This window comes from Corvus kubaryi, unplaced genomic scaffold, assembly GCF_017639235.1.
Source record: "Corvus kubaryi isolate FWS band 111438036 unplaced genomic scaffold, C.kubaryi_AGA036_p1.0 split1-37296, whole genome shotgun sequence".
NCBI lineage: Eukaryota > Metazoa > Chordata > Aves > Passeriformes > Corvidae > Corvus > Corvus kubaryi.
Window position 1 is genome coordinate 11191676 of NW_024582075.1, and position 12046 is coordinate 11203721.

Consider the following 12046-nt stretch of genomic DNA (forward strand, 5'->3'; position numbering starts at 1 on the left):
GTTATGATTCTAACACACTCATGTACCCACACAGGCTTAAATGTACACAGCAAGTGCTTAAATGTACACAGCAAGTGCAAACAGTCACCTCTGTTACCATTTAACAGCCAGAACATACTGCAGCTGGCACTCCAATCGCTTGTGTGTTTCAGCATACCTTCCCTGCTATTGCTTGCATCAATATGCTTGCCCATATCATGCTCCCTTTTAAGCAAACCCATTTCTACTCAGATAAGTGGGCAACTCCAGTTTATGCACTTCACTTTCACAGCAGAAATCAGACCTTGCATGTACGTTACAGATAACTGAAAACTACTACAGAATGGAATATTATAAACTAGACTATTCCACAAAGTGAGTTCAGGAGGAGTTAGTGAGCAAGGAGGTTATCAAACACTTAAAATGGCACTTGCAGCACACAGGGAAGTCACACAGACATGTCTATATATAAGTTCTCTGAAGCACGTTTTACAACGTGTAAGAATATGAAGTGCATCTATATACACACGCACATATACACCCCACAACAAAAGACAAGGTAAGGTGACATTACTTCCAGCATACCATTAGTACTGAACAGGGTTAAAATAGAAAAAAAACATAGTCCACAAACTATTAGCCAGTCAGTCAACAGCAAGAGAAAAAAATTATTAGAAATGTTTGTAAAGATTTCCTTTTTTTAGATTGTATATCAGATTATAACGAAAATTATTAAACAAAGTTTCAATTACAGTCACTTGACTAAATCACATGAGCATTAGAAAAACCGGAATTGCAAAAATAACTTCAGAGATATACTGCCCACCTTCTACCTGTCTTAACACAACCAGCTGTGGAACAGGAATGGCTGGATGTCACCTGCATTTTGGTCTGAACATGCATATATGCAAATACAGGACCATTCCTTCCTAGCAGTTTTCAAGTAAACATTTGAGAATGTTGTAGTTGCACAACTGAAACATATTACAACCTACATGGTGATTATCTTATAGAGGCCTCTAACATTGGAAAAATAAACTTAAGGACAAGGTGAAAGATAAAAAGCTAGCCAGTTACATTTTAATGAAGCATTCCTACAGGATGACCTAGGACTGAGTTAATTGAACCTCAGAATATAACTTGTATCAAGGTCTGGTACTGAAAATAATCTAAACTGGCTTTTTACATCAGATAGATAAATTGTCACAAATTTGCACATATGCAAAGAAAAAAAAAGTTGACTCTGTAGTTGCTGTTTGTGTACCAGACTGTTTTCTGATTGCATATGAACATGAAAATCAGGCATAAAATGCATATAACCAGGCTTGATGGTAAAGTTGTCTAAAACATTCCAAACAGATCAGGGCACTACAGTACGAAATAAGAAGTATCATAGCAAATGACCTCAGGTAAGCAATTCCCATGGAAGCGAAGGCACCAAGCCTGGAAACAATTCAATGAAACAGCAGGGCTTTTTTTTTCCTTTCCACCTGTACAAAAAACAGTTCTAAGAGCACCAGAGTTCTGCAGACTGTGAACGTCTGAGAACAAAATCACTTGTGCATTAAACTTTTGGTATGTCAAATATAGTTGTACAGTTAATACTGAAAAACAACCTGTATTCTATAAATTGATTAAATAAATAAATCTTAACATCACATTACCATAGTTAGAACCCAAACAGCAAACACTGGCACCACAGGTCCGAAATGCAAAGATCTTCTTCACCCTTTATCTGTAACTCCTACAATGACTAAAGACAACCACAATTTTAAAAAACTTGACTAGAACAGGTGTTTGGGGTCTCTCTTTGGCAATTTCTTACTAACATTTTCATGAGAGCCACTAACAAATACACCATCCATGTAAGGGGAAACAGGTGTCTGTATTCTTCCAATACAGACTTCCTTTCCAGTTTCAAACCATGGGCTCAGAGATGATGCAAAAGTGTACATCCCAAGAAGAAGACGTGGTGATGAAATAAACTGACTCTGAAAATCCAGTATTGTAATAAGTGATTGCTACATAGCAATAAATCTCTAGTTTTCTCATTCATATACAGTTTGCCACTTACACATCAATTTTGTTGCTGAGAAGTCTTACAGCTTTTCAGACATGGTTTAGAAAAAAATGGAGAACACTTGGCCTTAAACAAAATACATTATTGTTACCCACTACCTTGAATTTTCTTTGCATTTGCTATGGTTTTCTGTCCTGTATGCAAAGGTTACCAGAGGAAGTGAGGAAACTAGCCAAAAATTTTCAGCTTTATATTTAATAAATTAAAATTAGTCAGAAAAGACACAGAAGAAATCTACTAACAATTTAGGATTCTGTCTTAAGAAGCAGAATTGTGCTTTTAGTCTGATTTTTTTCTGATTGCCAGCAAAACCAGTTACCACTGCTACAAAACAGTGGGGCAATGATGTGATGATATAAACGCCTGTATCAAAAATAACAAAGCTTTCAGAAGCAAAGTTTTGTGACAGCAAGTTGAATAGCTACTTATGAATTAAAAATGGCTGAAAATATCTCTAAATTAATGGACCCTGTAATCCAGGACACTCAGGAGTCTGAAAATTTGCCCCTCAGAAAAATTCTAAGTGGAGGGAAAAAAAAACCCAAACCAAAAAACCCCTAGATCTAAGAAATACCCAACCTACTCCAGACTCTCTAGGCTAATTCTACCATATTAATAATCAACAGCTTAAGTTTTCCTATTGAACAGTAATTTCAAGTTGTCCAATGGTATAAAAATTGGAGCAGTTATAGATATGTGAGGCCAACTGACCTACACAGTCTCGAGAAGTAGCTGGAATCAATGAAGGCAGGTTTGGTACCACTAAATTAAGTTCCACTGCCAAGGACAGAAAACAGAAATGGAAAAGATACAAGACAGGAAGAATGATAATCAGCAAGCAGTCCAGCTACACTCATTTAATAAACCAGTTTAATCTTGTTTCATCAGTGTTGTACCCAAACTGTTCTTTCACATAATAGAAGATGGCAACTACTCCAAAGACTGCAAAGAAAATAGTTCAAAAGAGAAAATTTAACAACAACAATAATAACAACAACATAGTTCTCAGAGCAAGAAAAGTACTTTATAAAATGCACTTACTGCCCCATTTGAAAGCTTTAAAGGTTAGCCATGCTCAGTATTATGTAATGAGTGAAACATCTGCTGCCCTGGAAACATTCTTTGTTAGAGAACTCTTTCTGTAATTGGAAACTCCTTTGGAAAAAAGCCAAATATAGTAGCCTGAAACAAAAACAAAACAGCAAAGAAAAAGTCAAAAGACAAAAAGTCCAGTGGTTAAATTTCTTCTAGGAGTCCAATCTCCTAGATTGCTTTCTGTAGGTATTTTGGTGCCCTTTTTTGGTTGGGGTGAGTGGGGACTATAACCTGGTTTTGAGATGTCAAAGGAGAGAAGAAAGAATGGTGTTTCAAATTCACCCGAGGGGTTGCTCTGAGTAAGCTATAAGAATCAGAGATATTTTTTTTCTTATTGATCTACTAGGCACTGAAATAGTTAAATATTAACATTGAAATTATTTTGCCAGCATCTCCACAGACAGAGATATGCCAGATCATAGAATCATGGTTTGAATTGATTTCTCCTAAACATCTGCAACACCATCAGCCATATGTCACTTGAAATCATCATCTAAATGCTCTACAAAACCAGAGTGAAAAACCCACTCACTGGTTTTGAAGAACACTATTTTCCTCATTTTATCTTTCGGTAAAAAACCACCACTGAAGGAAGACATCTTTCTTCTCTGTAGGTCTCTTCATTGACAGCTCCACCATACCAAACACAGGCTGCTTCATTGATACATTCAGAGCCTCGCAGCCTATCCCCATCTCACTGAACACTTTTCGTGCCTATCAAGGGGATGATTCCCATTTCTGGTTGGCCTATGATACCAGCCTCAAACCACTTGGCTTCATGTCAGCATTTTCATTCTTCCTCAGCTGCTTTTCAAGCTTGGTGGGAGCTTATTAACACTTCAGAAGTCTGTCTTTTAATCCTCTTGCCAACTCCTCATTAAGAAACTCTCGTTTGCCAAGACATCTTAAAATTAAGTCCAAACCACACACTTGACAGCAGTTAGAATATTCATGCTTTTAGTCTTAAGCTGCAGCAGTGTACTACTTATACAGATGTATGTATCAATAAACAGTTTCCTCAAACATGAAAAAAAGCTATCAAGGGTAGCAAGCTTGAGATTCTCTGTCATGAAGTGCTAGCATGCACCAGACATGATAAACGTGAGGTCTGACATTATACCTATTTTTGAGCGTGCTTTTAATATCATCATATGATATTCAAAATACCTATACTGTATTACTTAACACACAGTGGAGTTCTCAGACAAAACAGTTACAGGGAACTTGATTTTCTGGGATAAAAGGTACAGATTTTAGGCAGTAAAGGAAGTCAAATCATTGCGAAGAGCATATCATTAATTTCTGTTATAATTTAACACATGCCTTTGTCTCTGTATTTAAGATCTTCTTCATGCATGTTCTTGTGGCTTTTTTACTGTTTTGACACACAATATATTTCTTGATTTAGTAACTGATTTAGTAATGTTTAAAATAAAAAACCCTGGTTTCCTAAAGCAGGCTATGACTATCATGGATACAATTCACAATTGTTAACATTCCTATTTCCAATTTAACCAATTAGGAATGAATTTATTTGATTTACCCAGAGAACTGATCTCAGACTTTTCCAAATTTTTTTGACATCCCAAGATCTGATCCCACATGACTTACAAAACAGCACAGCCCCCATGCTCATTTGCTGTGGCATGCACAAAATGTTTGAGACACCCTACATTCATTTCTCTGCACAGAGTGAAGTGGAATTCACAACTTCCTCCTTTGCAAAAAAAACCCAAACCAAAACAAAAAAACCAAACAAACCAAAAAAACCCCAAACCCCAAAAAAACAAAACCACCAAAACAAACCCTTCAAGCCTTCCCCCACCAAACAAAAAACAAACAAAAACGAGCCACCCAACCAAAACCACCAAAAAGCCAGACACCTATCCCAGTCCACACAATATGCTCCCGAGTATACAGCAGTGGAACATTCTCATTTTCCTCCTTTAATTTTAACATACTACTGGCTCTTGGAAGGGACAGGTGGGATGACAATTGTGGAGTTAGAGGATTTACCTTAGAGGTGGGCTACCATCATTTTAGTCCCTGCTCAAAAGAGAGGGCATAATCCTGTCCTCTATGATAGTTTTAGTCCCTTACATTGTTTTTTTTTAATTCCTTCTTCCTCTGCCAAGTCTAGGGCAGTACCAATGCTCCATACAGACAATATGAATAGGAATATGAATGGAGTGATACTACTTTTACACTTAACAACCTGGACAACCCAAATGCAAAGTATTTCAACTCAGACATTCAATCCAGAAAGCATTCGAGTTAATGGTGAGATTTTTAAAAAGGTACAACGGACAATTAGAGGATCAAAGCCGTTTCCCTCCTCAGATCTGTGAATCATCTGGCACTAATATAACTAGAAAAACAGTACAAAATTAGAGGAGTGACTGAGTAAATAAGACCTTTTATTCCTGGCAGAATCAGTTGGATCAAAAAGACTAAGAAGAGGTTTTGAGATGTACAGTGCATATACTGTACATCTGAATCTCACAGAAGAAAAAAGCTGTAAATGTCTTTGAATAGGATTTGTTCTGTTTTCTTTAAAATACACTGAAATGTCACATTAGTCATTGCATTCACAGTGAATGAGTCACTGTAACCCAAAAGAACTTCAGGCTTTCACATATAATTATCTTACGGGTAGATTTCTAAAAACAAAGTTCAAAGGAAAAATGCAGCAAAGTATATGTATCAGAGTTTGAAATGACACTGTCTTTTAAGAAAGCAAGGGTTTCTTTTAAGAAAGTTTGTGTACCATGCCTTTTTTCAAAGGTGAACTTGCTACTTTGTCTACCCAATCCTGAACAACATACTCCTCCCTTTATTATGTGTAAGGTATGTCTGGTTTATTCCTAGAACTGTACATAACCACAAGTCCACAACAGAATTCTGCTCTTCAGAGTCATATAGGTATTCAAATATAAGCCTCTGTGAAAGTACACCCCCACTAGCAAAACAAATTTTTGGCTTGCAAAATCTGTTCTACTTATGGCTTGAGATTTTCTTATACCAGTACAACTCCAGGTCTACCTACATTGTTGATTAGTACTGGAAAACTTTAATGGTAAGTTTATACTTTATTCACAAACAAAACAAACAGTCTTGTACAGGGAGAATTACTACTTATTTATTTACTACTAAGACATAACAAAACGTGAAAAGAAAAAAAGCTAAGGAAGGATGTGTCCCCAAGGTTAAGCAAGAATTTAAGGCCAGAAAAAATTCAACTCTTTCACTGATGATTCTAACTGCAAGAATTCACTTTGAGTCAAATAAACATTGTACAGGAAACATGTAGACTCGCTTTTTCTGGTTTCAGCAAAACTTTGAGAAAACAGTAACATAAATTATGCAGTTAAAGTTTTGTCTTTTATGTCTTGCTGACTTTTTAATATTCAGAACTGAAAACAATCCTGGATGTGACCAATGAGAGGCAAAGTGCAAAGCATTAGCAAACCACATCACAGTGGTTTCGTGACTTTGAAACCTTGTAATAAAAGTACTTGTACTCTTCCTGCTCCAGCCAAATCCAAATCTTAAATGTATGTGGCACCTGTTCAGAAAACTAAACCTCACAGGGTTAGCCTTCCCAGATTCCTTCTACAGGCATTGGAAGAGGAGCTTCAGCTGGTAACTTAGGACACCTGAAGTTAGGCTTTCATTGGGAATTACCCCCTAAAAAGAAGGTGGTGGATAACAGGGGAAGAAGAAAGCTAGCAACAGTCTCCCTAGGCAAAAATTAACTTCTGTCAGTATTGCTCTTCAGTCACAACTTTGGCAGTTTCAGCATCTTAACAGGTACAAGACACATATGTTTTACATACATTAAATATTTCTCAGGTTATCCACCTCCTTGAAAGTATTTCCTCTGGTGAAGACACAGCTTACTTTTTAGGATTTGTTTCAAGGAAGCCTCCAAAAGGTATTATCTATGCCTCAAAAAAAAATCCACCTCAGCATACTTAAACTCCTATTACCTTCAAAACCAACAATTTCCTGCCACTTGCACCTAGATACCCAGAATTTTACATTCTCACTAGGATCATTAATTACTTAAAATGTTATTATGAGATTTCATGCTCAGCAGTGAAAGCACAGGTACAAATGACTGTAGTGCAGGCAAACTGCTGCTGCTATTTCCAAGGACAGCTGACTGATCAGCTATTGAGAACTGGCCACACTGGTTTCCATATTTGAAGATTAGAGTAACCAAATGAATAATCTATTGCTGTGACTCAGCATTTTACTTTATTTTTCCATTCTGTAATCTTCTCTTTGACCAAGATGGATAATCTGCAGAAGCTTCAGGGCTTAACTATACAACTACAGATGCCTTGAGTTCTTGAATTTCCTGAAACATTAATTAAGTCCTTGAACTCCTTTTTCTTCCTATGCTGCTCCTAGGTAGCTGCTCTCTAGTTGTGTTCTCTTTCTCCCAACTTCAACCATGCTTTTATCCCTTCCTGAAGCAGAAAAATATACACAATTATATAGACATGGCAGGAGGATATTTTAATCACAAGACTTCTACCTATGTCAGGTTTCTTATCTGGGTGAGAGTATAGCTTCTTCCCAAGAGAATAGCAACGAAGGCTGGAGCCATGTTATGTGACACCAGGAATAGCAGCACTGGGTTGCTCAACAGGGAAGAAAAAAACCAAAAGTCTTGCTATCAGCAATCAAACAACTCCTCTACATTGCAAAGACTTGCAAAAGGGAAGAGCAGCACTGAAGAATGCATCAGTATGCAACAGACTTCTGTTTATTCATTTCAAAGGCTGAAATTAATTATAAAGACAAAAGCTATCACTGAAATGAGCTAGTTCAGAGAGAAAGTAAAAACATTGGGTTCTTTGCCTCTTTGGTGAAAAATGATTACATTTTCTGGTATACTTGCCCTTTGTTCACAAAGGGGAAACACTTTCATTTCAAGATGAAGAAACCTTCTACTCCTCCAGAGACTTGTAATTGTAAACTCAGCTTTTGCTGCTAGAACTGAATAAATTGATTTGCAAGTCAATCCTTGATTTACACTATTTTTAATATCTTTTAGGCAGAGAAACACAGGCTCTTGGTTTTTTTCTTGAAAAGCATCAAGTCTCTTTAGAGACCTTTTGAGAATAAAGGAAAGGAACTGGTGTCACTAAATGCAAAGATGAAAGCAGAGTAAGGCAGAACTGGCCCGCTGCATTTAACCAAAACAAAGCAAATGGAATGTTTAATGACATGCAAGCCAACACTCAACAAGAAATTGTGGGTACATTTTTACTGTTCTCACTATCAACAACCCTGAGATGCTGTTCAAAAAAAAAAAAAAAAAAAAAAAGAAAAGAAAAAAGTTGCATGATTAAACAGAGACAATCATTATAATCTTAGTAATTCTGAAAACTGTTTTCAAGTTTCCTGTCTGCCAAAGCAAACAGTAAACATCAGGACCACATTTATACCCTCAAAAAGCCTGTAAGCAGAAAGAAAGGGCTACAGCGAGATACTAACCAAGACAAAACTTTCTGCTCTAACAGAGCTTGGAATGCAGAGCACAGTGTAACTGCACTCCTGAAACTTTAGAGTAAGTAAGTCTATACACCCGCATTTGTGACAGATGCACAAGAATTAACTGCACATGAAACAGTAACACTTCACCAGAAACTATGTTGCAGTCCAGAACCCGTCCTGAACTAAGTCACTTGGCTTCTAACAACCACTTGCAGAGAGATCAGAACTGTGAGCCTTTATCTCCACGAATTTGCAGAATGAAACACTCTCACTATCATTACAGAGGGGTAGCATTTCCAACAACACTACTATTTTATCACATGGGAAAGAAGCAGCATCATGTTTCTGTACAACCATAGGCAACAACTTTAACAGAGGTATCATTTTTTGTAGCAAACCAGAAATTCCAAAGCAGATTAAAAAAACTAAAAAATTCAGCTTACTGTTTGAAGCACTGCAAGAGGAAAACAGGTCTCATGATGCATGTGCAGCAAACTGATTTTCATTTTACAGATCTGAATAAGCAGTATGGACAAGTATCTGGCAAGTCACATGGGAAACAACTTAGTAACTATGACCACGATCCCTAAGAACTATTTTACAGCTCAGTTACGCCAAGATTTTCAGTATCTTGAATTCCAGGAAAGCAGCATGCTGAAGGTGGGCAATCCTTGCCTGGGGATGACTAGCAAGCTCAGGAAGAAAAAGACAACTTTCTACAGTGCAGGCTACCCTTATACAAAAAGATGCCTGATTTAGAGGTTACAGGTGCTTTTTGTTGTTATTTCAGTCAGAAGGCCACGAAACCAGTAAGAAGACCACCAGCCATGCCAGCCTTTATGTATACTGCTCTATGCCTACAGCTGCCAATTAAATTTATCTGAAAGCTTAACAGTAAGACGTAACAGTCAAAAGACTACCTTACCTTCTTCTTACAACTTTGTCGATGTATCTTTCCTACCAAATTCTACTGAGACTTTTCTCCTACTGTATTTTTAAGCAAACCCAGATGGTGTGTCAAGATGAACACTTGAACATATTTGTCCTTAAGGCATATAGAGATTGAATTCCAAAATCAATTCTCCACTGGTCAAACACAGACCTAAAAAAGAACCAAGCTTAAAAAGATACCACTTCTAGAACTCTATTTCAACAATATTAGCACTGTCACTCCAAATAAGAATTTAATGTATGTTGAGTCAGAGGGATGTTATACATACCAACATTTAATATTCCGATTTTGCTCGAGTCGGTTGTTTGTTTCTAATGAAAACCATGTAAAGGTTGATGAGAAAGAAATCACACACACAGTCTTCAAATAAGAAAACAAATATGTAAGACATGGTCCAAGAAGATGTCATTACTTTATTTTGGGCTATGGAGAGACCAATCTTAACCAAAGAATAAACAGCCAAATGTAACATTATACTTCTCCTTATACTTCTCCATAAGTATTTAAGAAAATGCCCATCTTAACTTGTAGGATTTCTTTTTTTTTAAAGATTAAAGCATTAAGATTTTAGCAGTAATTGGTGTCCAGTTGTGCTAGTAACTGTTTTAACACAGAAGTCAGAACTCACTTAGGCAAGCTAATTTACATTTCTGGTTTCTACTAAACTTCCTTGCACTGCTCAAGACAGAAAGGCACTATTAGCATTTCATATCCACTGGAACGGTAAAAAGCAGTCTGTCAGCCAATCCTTTAAAAAAAAAAAAAATCTTAAAAGCCACTTACAGTCACATTCATAAGAAAAACATTCACAAACTATCTGACAGTTATGGTTTTTTAGTTATGTCCTTTCTGCAAAGGATTTGAAATACATAGGCTAGTATGGTTGGTTAGCAGTCTGGTTAAACACTTAAGTCTGGTCATGACACTTTTCAAAAAAAAATACAAATAAAAATCCTTTCATTTTCCAAACAGATATGAAGTAATTTGCATTCCATCATTATTTTTTTCCACAAGAACAAAACATTTACTGCCTTAACTTCTAACATGCCACCTTAAAAAGAGTGATGTAAAAACTTTTACTAAGTTTATGTTTGGTCCACACAAAGAAAGGGCCAACAAAACTAACAGCAAATAATTCTCTTTTTATTAATATGTCCATGTGGAGATTCAAATTTGCCTAAACTTTAAACCACTATGACGTTTAAAAACTTCAGAACAACCCAAGAAAATATTAGAGAAGTCACATTAACACAACTTCCAGGGAAAAAAAAAAAAGAAAAAAAGTCAAATGAAATGTCCTGTTTGTTGTTTATCCTGCCCTCATGCAGATATAAAAGCTTAGCCACAGGCATTGTTTGACAGCAGCACAACGGTCCATGTCTACAACCTGTTTGATTTAACAATAGAAGAGGACTTAACAGCATTAAGCAGATTGGTACAGAACTGGCATTAACTTTAGAATCAATATAATGTTGTTCAGTTTTTGCATACTTTCTGAGACTGCAGAATCAAAAATTAAGTTGTGCTCCAACATTTTGGAAGACTGTGTTTGGCATTAACAACACAGTTAATCAGCTTACATCATATTTAAAGCTTCTGACAGCTTCTGTGAATAATTCTTCACTATTTGACACACGAAAGCCCTAGCACATCACCAGACCTTTCCTCTACACAGGCTATCAGGCTGTTAGCAAAGACATGCCAGATACCCTCAGATGACAACACAGATTGATTAAAAGTTATGCATTTAGCTTTTCCTTGTTCTCAGATCTTCAGAACTTTAAGTTTCTCACTGATACGACCAGCTTCCAAAATACCAGCGTGACTTAGTCAGGACGATCCCTATTATTCTAACAGCACCCGTCCAACAGCCGGTGACGATCTCCAGCTCGGCACAGACCCCCGCAACGGTTAAATCCGCTGAGGCTAGAGCTCAGGGGAGGAGCCGGGACATGGAATGGGAGAGGAAAATGGAGAAATTAAGGAGGGAGCTGCCCCGAGACTCACCTGCAGCGCCTGCCACCTGCGCCCGTGGGGCGGCCGCGCCCGAAGTGAGCAGGGGAAGTAACAATTATCATGGCAATAATTATAGAATTGTAAAGCGCCTCCGCCCTCCCGGCCGCGCAGTGCGGGTTAAGGACGAGCCCCGGCGCAGAAGCCCTGCCGGGGCAGGGCAGGGCAGGGCCCCTTCCCAGGGACCGACTCGGCGCCGGGGAACACTCCGAGCCTCCCTGCCTGTCCGGCGCGGAGGGAAGTTTCCTCCGGACTCATTCGAGGGCAAGGAACGAGCCGTGTAGCCGGGGATAGGAGAGGGGTTCCCCCGCGGAGCGCCGCGCCCCGAGGCGGGAGCGGGCTCTGGACCCGCGGCTCGCCCGCCTCCCCCGCTCCCCCCTGTCAGGCCGCCCCCTGCCCCTGCCCCTGCCGCGGCCCCT

The 12046-nt window shown here is 38.2% G+C and overlaps 1 protein-coding gene across 5 annotated transcripts in view; it reads right to left on the reverse strand.

Annotated features, from left to right (window-relative positions):
* Window positions 1–12046, reverse strand: part of DENND4C (DENN domain containing 4C) — a 74011-nt gene that overhangs the window by 61514 nt on the left and 451 nt on the right. For 4 of the 5 annotated variants that reach the window (XM_042012663.1, XM_042012662.1, XM_042012661.1 and 1 more), the window contains exon 1: window positions 3101–3213. The gene's annotated coding sequence lies outside the window, so the exon portion shown is untranslated. Of the gene's footprint in view, window positions 1–3100; window positions 3214–12032; window positions 12042–12046 lie in introns of those variants that run through there. The other variant, XM_042012660.1, reaches the window with a different exon arrangement.